The 14208-nt window shown below is 39.6% G+C and overlaps 2 non-coding genes across 2 annotated transcripts; both read right to left on the minus strand.

Annotated features, from left to right (window-relative positions):
* Positions 1-296: 296 nt before the first annotated feature.
* On the minus strand, positions 297-369 carry trnap-ugg (transfer RNA proline (anticodon UGG)). The gene has a single exon. It is a non-coding gene; the product is annotated as a tRNA-Pro (tRNA).
* A 1096-nt stretch (positions 370-1465) lies between these two features.
* trnap-ugg (transfer RNA proline (anticodon UGG)) lies at positions 1466-1537 on the minus strand. The gene has a single exon. It is a non-coding gene; the product is annotated as a tRNA-Pro (tRNA).
* Positions 1538-14208: the final 12671 nt, after the last annotated feature.

Genomic DNA, 14208 nt, shown 5'->3' on the forward strand with positions numbered 1-14208 from the left:
GCTCAGGAGTACACGTTCAGCAAAGGTCTCCATAACAAGCCGGCAAACCACATTTCGTCCTCCTCCTCCTCAACAACACACTACATGTCCTCCTCCTCCTCAACAACAACAACGAACTTGTAAAATACACATTTTCTTTAAAGAAAACAAAACACACAGATGACAGTCTGATTTCCCATCAGCTACACAGCCAACAGTATCTGAGGTTGAAAGACCTCCCTGGTGCAGAGGAGCCCAGAAGCCAAGCATCGAGAGAGAACAAACGAATGCTTCAGAGAATGCAAAGCAGGGCCAAGCGGTCTCGTCCGGGAGTTGAACCCGGGACCTCTCGCACCCAAAGCGAGAATCATACCCCTAGACCAACGAGCCAAGTTATCTGACAGTGTCGCAGTTTCTGCTGGGCAAGCGCGTAACTGCTTTGGGGCAGACCGGGAGACCTACGCTCACTGACTGATAGCATGGACTGTAGCGCTGACGTGTCTTTCCAGAATGGTAACGCCATCCCCAGTGAGACAGCACTGAGAGCATGGTTCAGCAGGCCCGCAAACAACTGAAAAGAATGCCTCTCCTTTGGTGCAGCTCAGGAGTACACGTTCAGCAAAGGTCTCCATAACAAGCCGGCAAACCACATTTCGTCCTCCTCCTCCTCAACAACACACTACATGTCCTCCACCTCCTCCTCAACAACAACAACAACAACAACGAACTTGTAAAAAACACATTTTCTTTAAAGAAAACAAAACACACAGATGACAGTCTGATTTCCCATCAGCTATACGGGCAACAGTATCTGAGGTCGATAGCCCTCCCTTGTGCAGAGGAGCCCAGAAGCCAGCCTTCAAGAGCAAACGAACAAACACTTCGGTGACTGCAAAGTGGGGCCAAGTGGGCTCGTCCTGGAGTTGAACCCAGGGCCTCTCACACCCTCAGCAAGAATCATACCCCTAGACCAACGAGCCAAGTTAAAGGAGGGTGTCGCAGTTTCTGCTGGGCAAGCGCGTAACTGCTTTGGGGCAGACCGGGAGACCTACGCTCACTGACTGATAGCATGGACTGTAGCGCTGAAGTGTCTTTCCAGAACGGTAACCGTATCCCCAGTGAGACAGCACTGAGAGCATGGTTCAGCAGGCCCACAAACAACTGAAAAGAATGCCTCTCCTTTGGTGCAGCTCAGGAGTACACGTTCAGCAAAGGTCTCCATAACAAGCCGGCAAACCACATTTCGTCCTCCTCCTCCTCAACAACACACTACATGTCCTCCTCCTCCTCAACAACAACAACAAACTTGTAAAATACACATTTTCTTTAAAGAAAACAAAACACACAGATGACAGTCTGATTTCCCATCAGCTACACAGCCAACAGTATCTGAGGTCGATAGCCCTCCCTTGTGCAGAGGAGCCCAGAAGCCAAGCATCGAGAGAGAACAAACGAATGCTTCAGAGAATGCAAAGCAGGGCCAAGCGGGCTCGTCCAGGAGTTGAACCCGGGACCTCTCGCACCCAAAGCGAGAATCATACCCCTAGACCAACGAGCCAAGTTAACGGAGGGTGTCGCAGTTTCTGCTGGGGAAGCGCGTAACTGCTTTGGGGCAGACCGGGAGACCTACGCTCACTGACTGATAGCATGGACTGTAGCGCTGAAGTGTCTTTCCAGAACGGTAACCGTATCCCCAGTGAGACAGCACTGAGAGCATGGTTCAGCAGGCCCGCAAACAACTGAAAAGAATGCCTCTCCTTTGGTGCAGCTCAGGAGTACACGTTCAGCAAAGGTCTCCATAACAAGCCGGCAAACCACATTTCGTCCTCCTCCTCCTCAACAACACACTACATGTGCTCCTCCTCCTCAACAACAACAACGAACTTGTAAAATACACATTTTCTTTAAAGAAAACAAAACACACAGATGACAGTCTGATTTCCCATCAGCTACACAGCCAACAGTATCTGAGGTTGAAAGACCTCCCTGGTGCAGAGGAGCCCAGAAGCCAAGCATCGAGAGAGAACAAACGAATGCTTCAGAGAATGCAAAGCGGGGCCAAGCGGGCTCGTCCGGGAGTTGAACCCGGGACCTCTAACCTAAGCGAGAATCATACCCCTAGACCAACGAGCCAAGATAATAGGCAATATTGCATGTTCTCCTGGGCAAGCACATAACTGCTTGAGGCAGACCCTCACCTGATCACCACATGTGGTTACACTTTAAGAAGGGGTGAGTTTAAGGTCATCGGTAACATCACAAAGGTTGGCAGCATTTTACATGAATATGTAAAGTTAAAAACACACACTACATGTAAATAAGCCATACTACTTGTTTAGTGTATGTAAGCTCGTTCTGTAATCATACATCATCCATACTAGTATTTAATAATTGAATTAACTATACACAAACTACTTGGTCAATTCACTCTTGTTACCGTGTAATTACAGTGCAAGTAAATTGTAATAATTGTAGCGTTGTATATTGGGCCATATTTTACATGTAACTATATATTTCATATTTGTCCAATTAATGTACATTTGTTTTTTTTGTTTTTTAGCTGGTACCAAAACATTGGTCTCTGGAACTAAAAGGTCGGAAATTGGAAGAACTATTAATGACAAATGAATGACCGCTGATACAAGTAAATAGTGTTTCCTCAAATCTAAAGTGAGCCCTAAACAGAATGAGAACATGGATCCATCATGCCTTGTTACCACTGTGCAGGCTGGTGGTGGTGGTGTAATGGTGTGGGGGATGTTTTCTTGGCACACTTTATGCCCCTTAGTGCCAATTGGGCATCGTTTAAATGCCACGGCCTACCTGAGCATTGTTTCTGACCATGTCCATCCCTTTATGACCACCATGTACCCATCCTCTGATGGCTACTTCCAGCAGGATAATGCACCATGTCACAAAGGTCGAATCATTTCAAATTGGTTTCTTGAACATGACAATGAGTTCACTGTACTAAACTGGCCCCCACAGTCACCAGATCTCAACCCAATAGAGCATCTTTGGGATGTGGTGGAACGGGAGCTTCGTGCCCTGGATGTGCATCCCACAAATCTCCATCAATTGCAAGATGCTATCCTATCAATATGGGCCAACATTTCTAAAGAATGCTTTCAGCACCTTGTTGAATCAATGCCACGTAGAATTAAGGCAGTTCTGAAGGCAAAAGGGGGTCAAACACCAAGTGAAATCTATTAAAGTATTGAAGTATCCCAATGTTTTAAGTTACACTTCATGTATACATGTGTTTGGAAGTTTATCCAAATATATTCTACCAGTATATTTAGAATGCAACATTTTTGCAGTCTAATATATTCACAGTATACAATACATGCAATATGAGATTGTTGTGTATTTAGCAGTATACTAAATGTATATTATAAGGGGACATATATGTATGCATTTTTATATATTTAGTATAAAATACATGTGTAGATGTTACAGTATATTTGCATATAATTATAGATATATTAAAAACAAGTTTACATATAATTCTGAATATACTTAAGTTATATTAAGCAATATTTGTATTGTATAATATAGTGTATTTGACCATATTTCTGTATCAAGTGACAGTGCAATTGATATTTAAAAGAATATTTTCACCATATATTATAAAATGGTATGCACATTTATAAAACATATTAATACATTAAAATACATTTCATATTTCAGAATAATATATATTTTTAAATATTTTATTTTTGTAAGGGTATCTTCCATAAATGCAGTTTTACCAAACAAAGGAAAACCAGGAAAGGTTGGTGGAGGAGATTACGCAGTTTTGGCAGCCCATTCTGAAACCCACTGCAGAATATATTCTGGCAGGAGGTCTGATTAAAATACTGGAAAATCTTCAATCAAAGTCAAGAAATGTGTCAAAAGGCTTCCAGTTTCCTTTCCTGCCATGAGAAGTATGCTGATTTCAGAACCTCTATGAAGTAGATTCCTTATTTTCAAAAAATAAGTAATGGTTATTTTTTTCATTGTTTCCTCAATATATTAATAATAAACTGTTTTATTTTTTTCTGCAAAATAAGTAAAGTTTACTTATTTATTTCTGGTTCCTGTTTTTTTTTTTTTTTAAATAAGTAATGGTTATTTATTTTTATCTTTCTTGTTTATTACTTTTTCTGTGAATTCTGATTCTAGTAGTATGAAGAAATAAGTAATAGTTACTCATTCCTTATTTCTGTTTCCCTGTTTTTTCACAAAATAAGTAATGGTTATTTCAAAAATCCCTGTTTACAAATGTAAGGACTTATAGGACAACAGCATTACATACAGATAGATAACATACATTAGTTATTATGGTAACAAGTGTCCATTATAAACAATCTATTAACAAATTATTGATTATGTTATTGTTATATGATTATTACAAATTATAAATATATTAGACATTTTTATTTAAACATTTTTGCTATACTATGTAGTTTGCATGTTCTCCCCGTGTCCACGTGGGTTTCCTCCCACCGTCCAAAGACATGTGGGTTAGGTTAATTGGCTTCTCTAAATTGCCCTGTATGTGGGTGTGTCTGCGTGTGTGTGTGTGTGTGTTGCCCAGCGATGGACTGGGGTCCCGTCCTGGGTGTATTCCTGCCTTGTGCCCTTTGCCTGCCGGGATCAGTGCTCGGCGACCTTCGCCAGGATAACTGGTTTCAAAAATGGATGGATAATAGCAGCAATTAACTGGCATGGCAGTTAATGATAATAGATTGATATCAATGTGCAAATGTCATGTTATTATACCCTTTATTAAATATGTTATTAAATACCTTAAAACATATTATAGCAAAAAAGTTTAAAAATGTCTAATATATTTATAATTTGTAAAATTAATCATATAATAATAACATAACATGTTAATAGATTGTTTATAATGGACACTTAAAATAAAGCATTACCATTATTCTTAATACATGGATACAAGATAATCAACAACATGGGAGGGCTTGAGAATCTGCTATGGCTTTGTGCAAGGAAATTTGGCACTGAATAAATGTTGGCTACAGCAAACATGCGCTGCTGTACAGGCTGACAGAGACACTGTGATGCATTTCTTCAATGAGTGATGCTTACTTAATCTTTATTTCCATTTCCCAGTTTAAGGACACTTATCTCTACAGCATTACTTCAGTAGTTCACGCAGCCCCCTATAGAAGTCAGCGGAAGATGTAGTGATTGAAGTAATGGAGGTATCTTGGCCTGTACACACTTGGCAGAGGGAACGACAGCCTGGCCATGGAACACCTACCCCCAGCTCCATCTTGAGATTAGCGAGAGGCAGCAGTGATGCAGCGCTATGGAGCCTACAGCGCAGGGAAGGGACTTAATGCGTGGTATCTCTGATGTAGTGCTTGTGTGTTTTTCAGGTCTTTTCTATAATGTGCTTTCTGTATTGTCATAAACCCCTGGCACTTTTTGTCACTGTTACTCTATATTGTTTTGCATTACATTCATAAAGAAAATAAAACGAAAAATCTCTAATAGTGTGTGTCTCAATGGTTGTGTTTGTTCATACATCGATAAAAAACGTTTGGAAATACTATGAAAAGTAAAATGTAGATAACAAATAAGTAATCATAAGTTATTTCTGTGTCCTATTCTGTAAAAAATAAGAAATGATTAGTCCTACTTATTAAGTGGTCACTGAACAGTGTGCTCTCTGTCAAAAGCCAGCTTTTGGGCTCCTCTGCACAAGAGGGCTTTTGACCTCAGATGCTGTTGCCTGTGCAGCTGAAGGGAAATCAGACTGTCATCTGTGTGTTTTTCTATAAAACAAATGTGTATTATGCAAGTTTGTTGTGGTTGTTGAGGAGGAGGAGGAGGAGGAGGAGGAGGAGGACGACATGTAGTGTGTTGTTGAGGAGGAGAACTTTGTGAAGCCACTTGTTCAGTTGGCCCGTTGGTCTAGGAGTATGATTCTCACTTAGTGTGCGAGAGGTCCTGTGTTCAACTCCTGAACGAGCCCTAGGGCATGAAGCCGTCTGGTTTCGTGGCTGGTGACGGTAGTCTTCTTGGGGTTGCTTTCCTCTACCTGCTTTCGCATTATTGTTGATCTGCACTGTGAAGTGCTGTTAAATGAGTTTTGAATCATTTGGCTGAATCTGAGCAGATAACATAGCCCTAAACATTTCAGAATTCATCCTGCTGCTTTTGTCAAAAGTCAACCAGTTCTCTTGACAGCCATACATGCCCTTACCATAACACTACCTTCACCATGTTTCACAGATGAGGTGGTATGCTTCAGATCATGAGCAGTTCCTTCCCTTCTCCATACTCTTCTCTTCCCATCATTCTGGTACAAGTTGATCTTTGTCTCATCTGTACATAAGATGTTGTTCCAGAACTGTACAGGGTTCTTTAGATGTTTTTTGCCAAACTCTAATATGGTCTTCCCATTTCCTGTTTAAATACAGAGGGTTTACCACAAGATGTACTCTGGTGAAGTGTTCTCTTGATTGTTGACATTGACACAGATACGCCTACCTCCTGGAGGGTATTCTTGATCTAGCCAACTGTTGTGAAGGGGTTTTCCTCACCAGGGAAAAAATTCTGTCATCCACCACAGTTGTTTTCCGTGGTGTTCCTGGCCTTTTGGTGTTCCTGCGCTCACCAGTATGTTCTTATTAGTGGATTTGGCCACACCTAATGTTTTTGCTCTCTGATTGGTTTGTTTTGATATCTAAGGCAAAACACCCCAAGAACAAGCAGGATCTAAAGACAGCTGTAGTGCAGGCCTGGCATAGCATCACCAGGGAAGAAACCCAGCATCTGGTGATGTCTATGGGTTCCAGACTTCAGGCAGTCATTGACTGCAAAGGATTTGCAACTGATAGGGAGAAATTTTACTCCCTCAATAAACAGGCGGACAAGGAATACTCAGGACCCGATTTAACTGAAATAATACCAAAATAGTTTATTCAGCTACAACTAAGTGCTCTGGAGATGGTCAGTCAGCAAGACACATCTAAGGTTTTTCTAAAGAACATGCTATCATATACAAGATGACTCCCTTTGGTTGCTGGGCAACTGGATGACGTCAATGATGTACCCCAAACTTGATCACAGACTTCTCCTTTGTCTTCTGTTTTCTCTATAGCCTTGGATGAAAATGTTTTTCTAAAAATCAGCTACACAGAACTACTGCACCTGTCCTCTGCGGAGCAATACACAAAGCTTAAATTCATACATGGGTTACACAATCTTACTGCAACAATGGTGCAAATATATTTGGCATTCGGACAGGCCACTGTCCCGCATCACAACCAAGTATTGAAACTCACAATTTAATTAATGATTATGTTAGTTTGTCCAAATACTTTTGAGCCCCTAAAATTGGGGGGACCACATAAAAATTGGTTTAATTCCTACACCATTCACCCGATTTGGATGTAACTACCCTCCAATTAAAGATGAAAGTCTACACTTAAAGCACATCTTGATTGTTTCCTTTCCAATCCATTGTGATGGTGTACAGAGCCAAATTGACAATTGGGTCTGTCCAAATATTTATGGACCGGACTGTATACCTGTAACGAAGGACTGCCATGGCGGGGAACCCAGGTGCGGAGTGAGAGGTGGTCAGAAACAGGCTGTGGTCAATGCCGGCAAACCGTAATGTCCAGGGAAATCCACAAGTCCTGGTCGATAAGACAAGCAGGGGGTCAATGATCAGGCAAACAGGCTGGTAGGGAGAATACGGGAATTGGTGGAGGAACACGTGGAGGTTGTAAACAATCAATAACAAAAGGATACAAGACTTAGCAGTGAATTAAAGTCACAGAGGGGTTTATATGTGTAGCAGAGAGGAGCAGAGGACGGTGAAGGAGGGTGCTGGTCCAATGGGAGTTCGAGGATGATAGAACAAGTGCACATGGTGCCGAGGAATGTTAAGTGGCTGATTGCTGGGGAATGTGAGGGTTTAGAATTCCGGTGATGCTGACCTCTGCAGGGGAGCTTGTGAATTGCGGGATGTGTGGGATACAACAGTGACAATACCACTTGTTATTGTGTGTTTGAGTTTACTTGCATGGATTGTCTATTCATGTCAATATTAAAATTCCAAAGCATAACATTTATTCACAACATGCTTTAGTGTTAAATGTTTGATATGGCAGCACATATAAAGGTGTATACAGCTCTGGAAAAAATTAAGAGACCAGTGCACAATTATCAGTTTCTCTGGTTTTACTATTTATAGGTATATGTTTTGGTAAAATGAACATTTTTGTTTTATTCTATAAACTGCTGAAAACATTTTTCCCAAATTCCAAATAAAAATATTGTCATTTAGAGCATTTATTTGCAGAAATTTACAACTGGACAAAATTACAAAAAAGATGCAGTGTTGTCAGACCTCAAATAATGCAAAGAAAATAAGTTCATATTAATTTTTAAACAACATAATACTAATGTTTTAACTTACAAAGAGTTCAGAAATTAATATTTGGTGATTTTCAATCAAAGCATTCATGCGTCTTGGCATGCTCTCCACCAATCTTTCACATCGCTGTTGGGTGACTTTATGCCACTCCTGGCGCACAAATTCAAGCAACTCGGCTTTGATTGATGGCTTGTGACCATCCATCTTCCATCCATCACATTCCAGAGGTTTTCAATGGGGTTCAGGTCTGGAGATTGGGCTGGCCATAACAGGGTCTTGATCTGGTGGTCCTCCATCCACACCTTGATTGACCTGGCAGTGTGGCATGGAGCATTGTCCTGCTGGAAAAAACAATCCTCAGATTTGGGGAACACAGCAGAAGGATCAGAGCAGAAGGAAGCAAGTTTTCATTCAGGACAACCTTGTACATGGCTTGATTCATGCGTCCTTCACAAAGACAAATCTGCCCGATTCCAGCCTTGCTAAAGCACCCCCAGATTATCACTGATCCTTCACCAAATTCCACAGTGGGTGCGAGACACTGTGGCTTGTAGGCCTCTCCAGGTCTCCGTCTAACCATTAGATGACCAGGTGTTGGGCAAAGATGAAAATTTGACTCATCAGAGAAGATGACCTTACTCCAGTCCTCTACGGTCCAAACCTTATGGTCTTTTGCAAACCTCAGCCTGGCTCTTCTTTGCTTCTCGCTTTTTTCTAGCTTTGCAAGACTTCAGCTCTGCCCCTAGGAGCCTGTTTCGAACCATCCTCGCAGTGCACTTCACCCCAGCTGTCGTTTGCCATTCTTTTTGTAGGTCACTTGATGTCATCCTACGGTTGTTGAGTGACATTCCAATAAGTTGGCGGTCATCCCGGTCAGTGGAGAGTCGTTTTTGTCTTCTGCTGGTAGCTTTGTAGCTTTGTTGTCCCCAATGTCTGCTGCTTGACCTTGTTCTTATGAACCGCCATCTTTGACATTTTAAGAATGGAAGCAATTCTCACTGTATCCCTCTGCCAGTAAAGCCAGAATTGAAACCTAATTTTCTCAAAACTTTCCTTTTCAACTCTTTTGGCATGGTCAATAGTTATTTTCTGATTCCAATTACTTTTGAGGTTCTACTAGCACTGTTTTTGCCATCCAGCTGGTCCTAATGCAAGAGGATAGTGATATACTTTTCTTCCTTAAATATGATTTGGTTCAGGTGATCACCTAATTAGTACCTCATTGAGTAGAATGAGGTGTGTCTGTGTTGGAATTCAACAGACACTGGCATGGAATGACTGCCATACATGTCGAGATGCTGATTTAAGAAAAATGTGCAGTGGTCTCTTAATTCTTTCCAGAGCTGTATAAAATAATGTGGACCTAGTAGGGCAGCATGGTGGCATGGTGGTTAGCACTGCTGCCTCACCGGTACAGGGGTCTGGGGTTTGAGTCCTGGCTTGGGGGCTTGTCTGTGTGGAGTTCACATGATCTACCTCTGTCTGTGTGGGTTTCCTATGGGCACTTCAGTTACCAGTTCTGTGAGAAGAGTGCAAATCTAAACAAACAAGAAAGTTCTTGAGTTTCAACTTCACTGCTGCAACTGGTCTGTAATTCTGTGAGGCAAGAATGATAAAAAAAAAATCTGTAACCTTTGTAAGGTATGCATATTCCATGTTTTTACTGGTAATGGATTTTATGTAATTACAGTCACTGACTCCCTCAGCTGTGCTTGGGTGGCCTTCTTCTCCTCAGTCCTCATCCTCCTCAATCTCTCTGCAGAATTTGACACTGTCGATCACTCCATCCTCCTCTCCTGCCTCGCTGACCTTGGAATCTCTGAACTGCTCTCACCTGGTTCTACTCCTACCTCAGCGACGGGACCTACCAAGTGACATGGCGAGGTTCCTCATCCACGCCCCAACCTCTCCTCACAGGTGTAACCCAAGGCTCCATTCTGGGTCCCCTCTTGTCCTCTCTCTACACTCACTCCCTGGGCCCCCTCATTGCATCCCATGGTTTCTCTTACCATTTTTACACAGATGATGCCCAGATCTTCCTGTCTTTTCCCTCCTCCGACATTCTCATCCCCTCTTGCATCTCTTCCTGCTTGTCTGCTATCTCTGCCTGGATGCACTCACACCACCTCAAGCTCAACCTCTCCAAATCTTTTTTACATTCCGTTAATTCCTTTAGAAATCAGGATAAATTGGGTAAAACCAGAAAAGCATCTAATTAATTCTCATTCAGGAGTCAACATAAAAAACAGAAAAGAAACAGAAAACCATCCTGAGGTTCTGTGACACCGAAGAAGGTTTCCTACTGTTCACAGAGAAAGGGGAGCAATTGCTTGCCCCAGTGGAGGACCTTCTACGGCAGATGGGATTGAAGACTGTGGAGGAGATCGAACAGCTTCTCCCTGTAGTAGCAGACATAACTATCCAAAGTAAAAAAAAAATGCAATCAATCTATTGCAATTAGCAATGAGGAGTAGCATTTAGTGCTATTGTTTGGCTCCAAACCAGAAGCCTATTGGATGATGTGTTATTTTAAATAAGTATGTATAATATAAAAATAGTAACAGACTGATTTGTTTTTTTGTATACACGTATTTTACTGTTTTAGTTTTTAATTTACTTTTTTTTAATTAAGTTAATTACATGCAATTAAATGTGTGTGTATATATATGTTTCCAATTTTGTTTACTTTTTAACAAAATTAAAGTGTTCCGAAGCCCAACCCTGCAGCAACACCAGTCTATCACAAGGCAACTCTAATTATCTCTAATTAAGGACACAAGTCTAACACAGGGTAACTCTAATTCTAATGTTTGTTATATTTCTTTTTGATAATTTTCAAGATAAGAAAATGTACAAACAAATGATATATGCCAATATTCAGTAAATAATTATCCATTAAGTTTAATCTGAGGATTTTTACAGCTTTTCTTCTACCCCCAAAATTCCAACTCCTGTTACAACTTTGGTAGAAACATAGTATACATACCAGCCAATTAATTCCCTATATTATCCTTATCTAATAGCCTTAGCTTATTTTCCTTAAACACCTTTTTCAAATCGTTTAACGTTTCGATTATTTTCAAAAACTACTACTAGTAGCTTACTACTGTTAACAATAACTTACATGTACTTATAGTAACTTACATACTGTAGCATTGGGGGGGCATTTTATTGGTTATTATGAATTATTATTTATTATTTTGTTTTGTAAGGATAAGGGTGTCTGCCAAGAGATAAATAATAATAATAATTTAATTATTGAAACAGCGATACACAGCAGACCGACACTGTACACACTGCCGGTTTTTCTGCCGCTCACGCTTGGCTGCCTGAAGAGCTGGAGTCTCTGGCCTGCGCCCCCTCCTCCCCTGTCTGCTGGCCAGGAGCCGTAAGTGTCCATCCTCATTTCTGATGCCAATGTAGTATTTTCAGCGGGGGAAAACAAGTAGCCCACAAATCGTTTGCTTACTTGCTGCTAGATTTATTGAAGAAAAAAACTAAAAAAACTAAGAAAAAACTAAGCGCCTCTTGCCCAGAAGAAGTTCACACAGTTCCAGGTGTTGCTCCGCACACGTGGTCACCAACTCTAAAACCCCTGCACACACCCTAATAAACCCCAGCTACCTTACCTAAATTAGCATAACACATTTTTAAATAAATTAAACTGAGCACTTTATCTCCGTTGTTACACATACATAGTATTAATAATTATACTGTTCTTACCATATGTAAATCCTGCAATAAATCATTCCCCAGCGTGAAGTAATTTTCACAAAACGAAATCCAAATATAAATTTTTGCTAGTCTTTAGATGTGCCCAGCAAATGTAGTCTGTAACTCTAAGTTAAAACTTTAATAACACTCATGTATTACAATCAAACTTGAAAAATAGGGCATCCAAAACAGGAATGTCACAAAATGTTGTATCACTATATTAAAATAATATCATATGAAAGCTGTTGGGACTGAGGGACGGAAGCTCAGTTCGTTAGCTTTGCCCCTCATATTAGGAATTGGGGGTGCACAAAATGTACTAATTTATGTTTAATCTTAATTGTAAACTACTGTAAATAAATGAATAAACATATCAAGATGGCTTCCTTTGATCTACTGGCAGAGGTCTGGTCTCATAGTTCTCAAAGCAACTGTTGATCAATAATGATGAGGTGACCTCTCCAGCCACAGATTAGCCACAGAAATCTTGAAGGAGATGCTGGGAGTGTCAGAACAGCCTTGCTAAAATTTGCTTGCTTGACAATTAATACAATTGGCTCTGTTGACATGTTTTTCAATCATTAATATAAAACATTATACAGTTTATACAAAACATTAATACCGGCTCTTCAAAAAGTTTTACATTTATATTTATAAATGTTATTTTGTATACTGGTAAGTTAGCCTTGATTGGTCTTTGTTCACATATTTTTCTTTTTAAGCTGTCAAAAGCAAAATATTCCATACCTCTGTTTTGGATAGCGTACAGTTGCTAATAATAATACAAACCATACATTTCATTACAATAACACACACACATATATATTAAGGCTGTCAGTCCATTCAAATATTTGATCGGTTAATCAATGGGCAATTGCTGATTAATCGGGCACTTATTAAAATAAAAACAACGCTGTAACATTAATGGTAAAATATATATATATAGGAATATATATTTAAAAAACACCAAATCATTATAATAAGCAAACTAAATTATAATTGCTATAGCAAATGGGTGCTCACAAATTATACTGTAAACTACACTGCTCTTGTAAGAAAAGCATTGCATGCAAATGAAACAGAAAACCTTTCCTTGTCTTCAATATTTTCTTACAAATCGAGTTTGAATCCAAAGTTTAGTTTCCCATTAGCGGCTTGTGACCCTGTAGTTTGTGTGCTGATACTGTACACGTGATGTGATCTTTTGCATGATATGCCTTTATAATTTAACTCTAGAAGTGCACGGCTGGTCAGTTTGACTGATTTAATTTGAATTACTATGTGTTCCTGAATACACTATGGATACCAATTCCTGACTTTTCCTAAATATATGTATTAAATATGCCTACAGCATTTTAGCTGCATAAACGCAAATAAAGTTTTTTATTTGATCATTATTATACTATAGTTTTGGCTCTTGTAGGTAGTTTGAAATGTCGGTGCTTCTAGTGTGTACTGTATAATAGCCAGTCATTATAATAGACATTTTTAATTTGTTTAAATCTGCTTGATATATGATCTTTTAAGAACTATACTGTGATGATTATATATATATATATATATATATATATATATATATATATATATAAATATACTGTGTCATTTATGTTGTTGTAACTTACCATTACATATAGTGTGCCTTCCAGATGTATGCATACCCCTGATTCAATGTAACAAAAATAGTTTTAGCAAAGAAAAGAGAACAATGATGTTTTTTGTTTGTTTTTGTTTTGTTTAAATACATGCACACATGAAACAATGTAGGACTATCAGTGTTAGATATCGCAAAAATATTAAAGTACAAGTTTTGAACAAATATGCAAATATGTTTTTGCGAAGTACAGTACTGAAACTAGTATTGCTTTCATTAATTTCTGCAACAAATGCTGAGTGTACACTTGCATAGATGTGAGTGAAGCCATCTTCTTTTTGCCAATGTACAGCATGGCAGAAGCTGCCATAACTAAATATTCCTATACATATTTACACTCTTGATCTTGCTTTTCTCTTTCAAAACTCAAAACTTCACCATGTAGTCTCGCTCCTAAACACCCTTTATATAGCATGCAATTGCATCACGATTTAATCTGTATTCACCTGATTAAATCATG

The sequence above is a fragment of the Amia ocellicauda genome, chromosome 2, assembly GCF_036373705.1.
Source record: "Amia ocellicauda isolate fAmiCal2 chromosome 2, fAmiCal2.hap1, whole genome shotgun sequence".
Taxonomy (NCBI): Eukaryota; Metazoa; Chordata; class Actinopteri; order Amiiformes; family Amiidae; genus Amia; species Amia ocellicauda.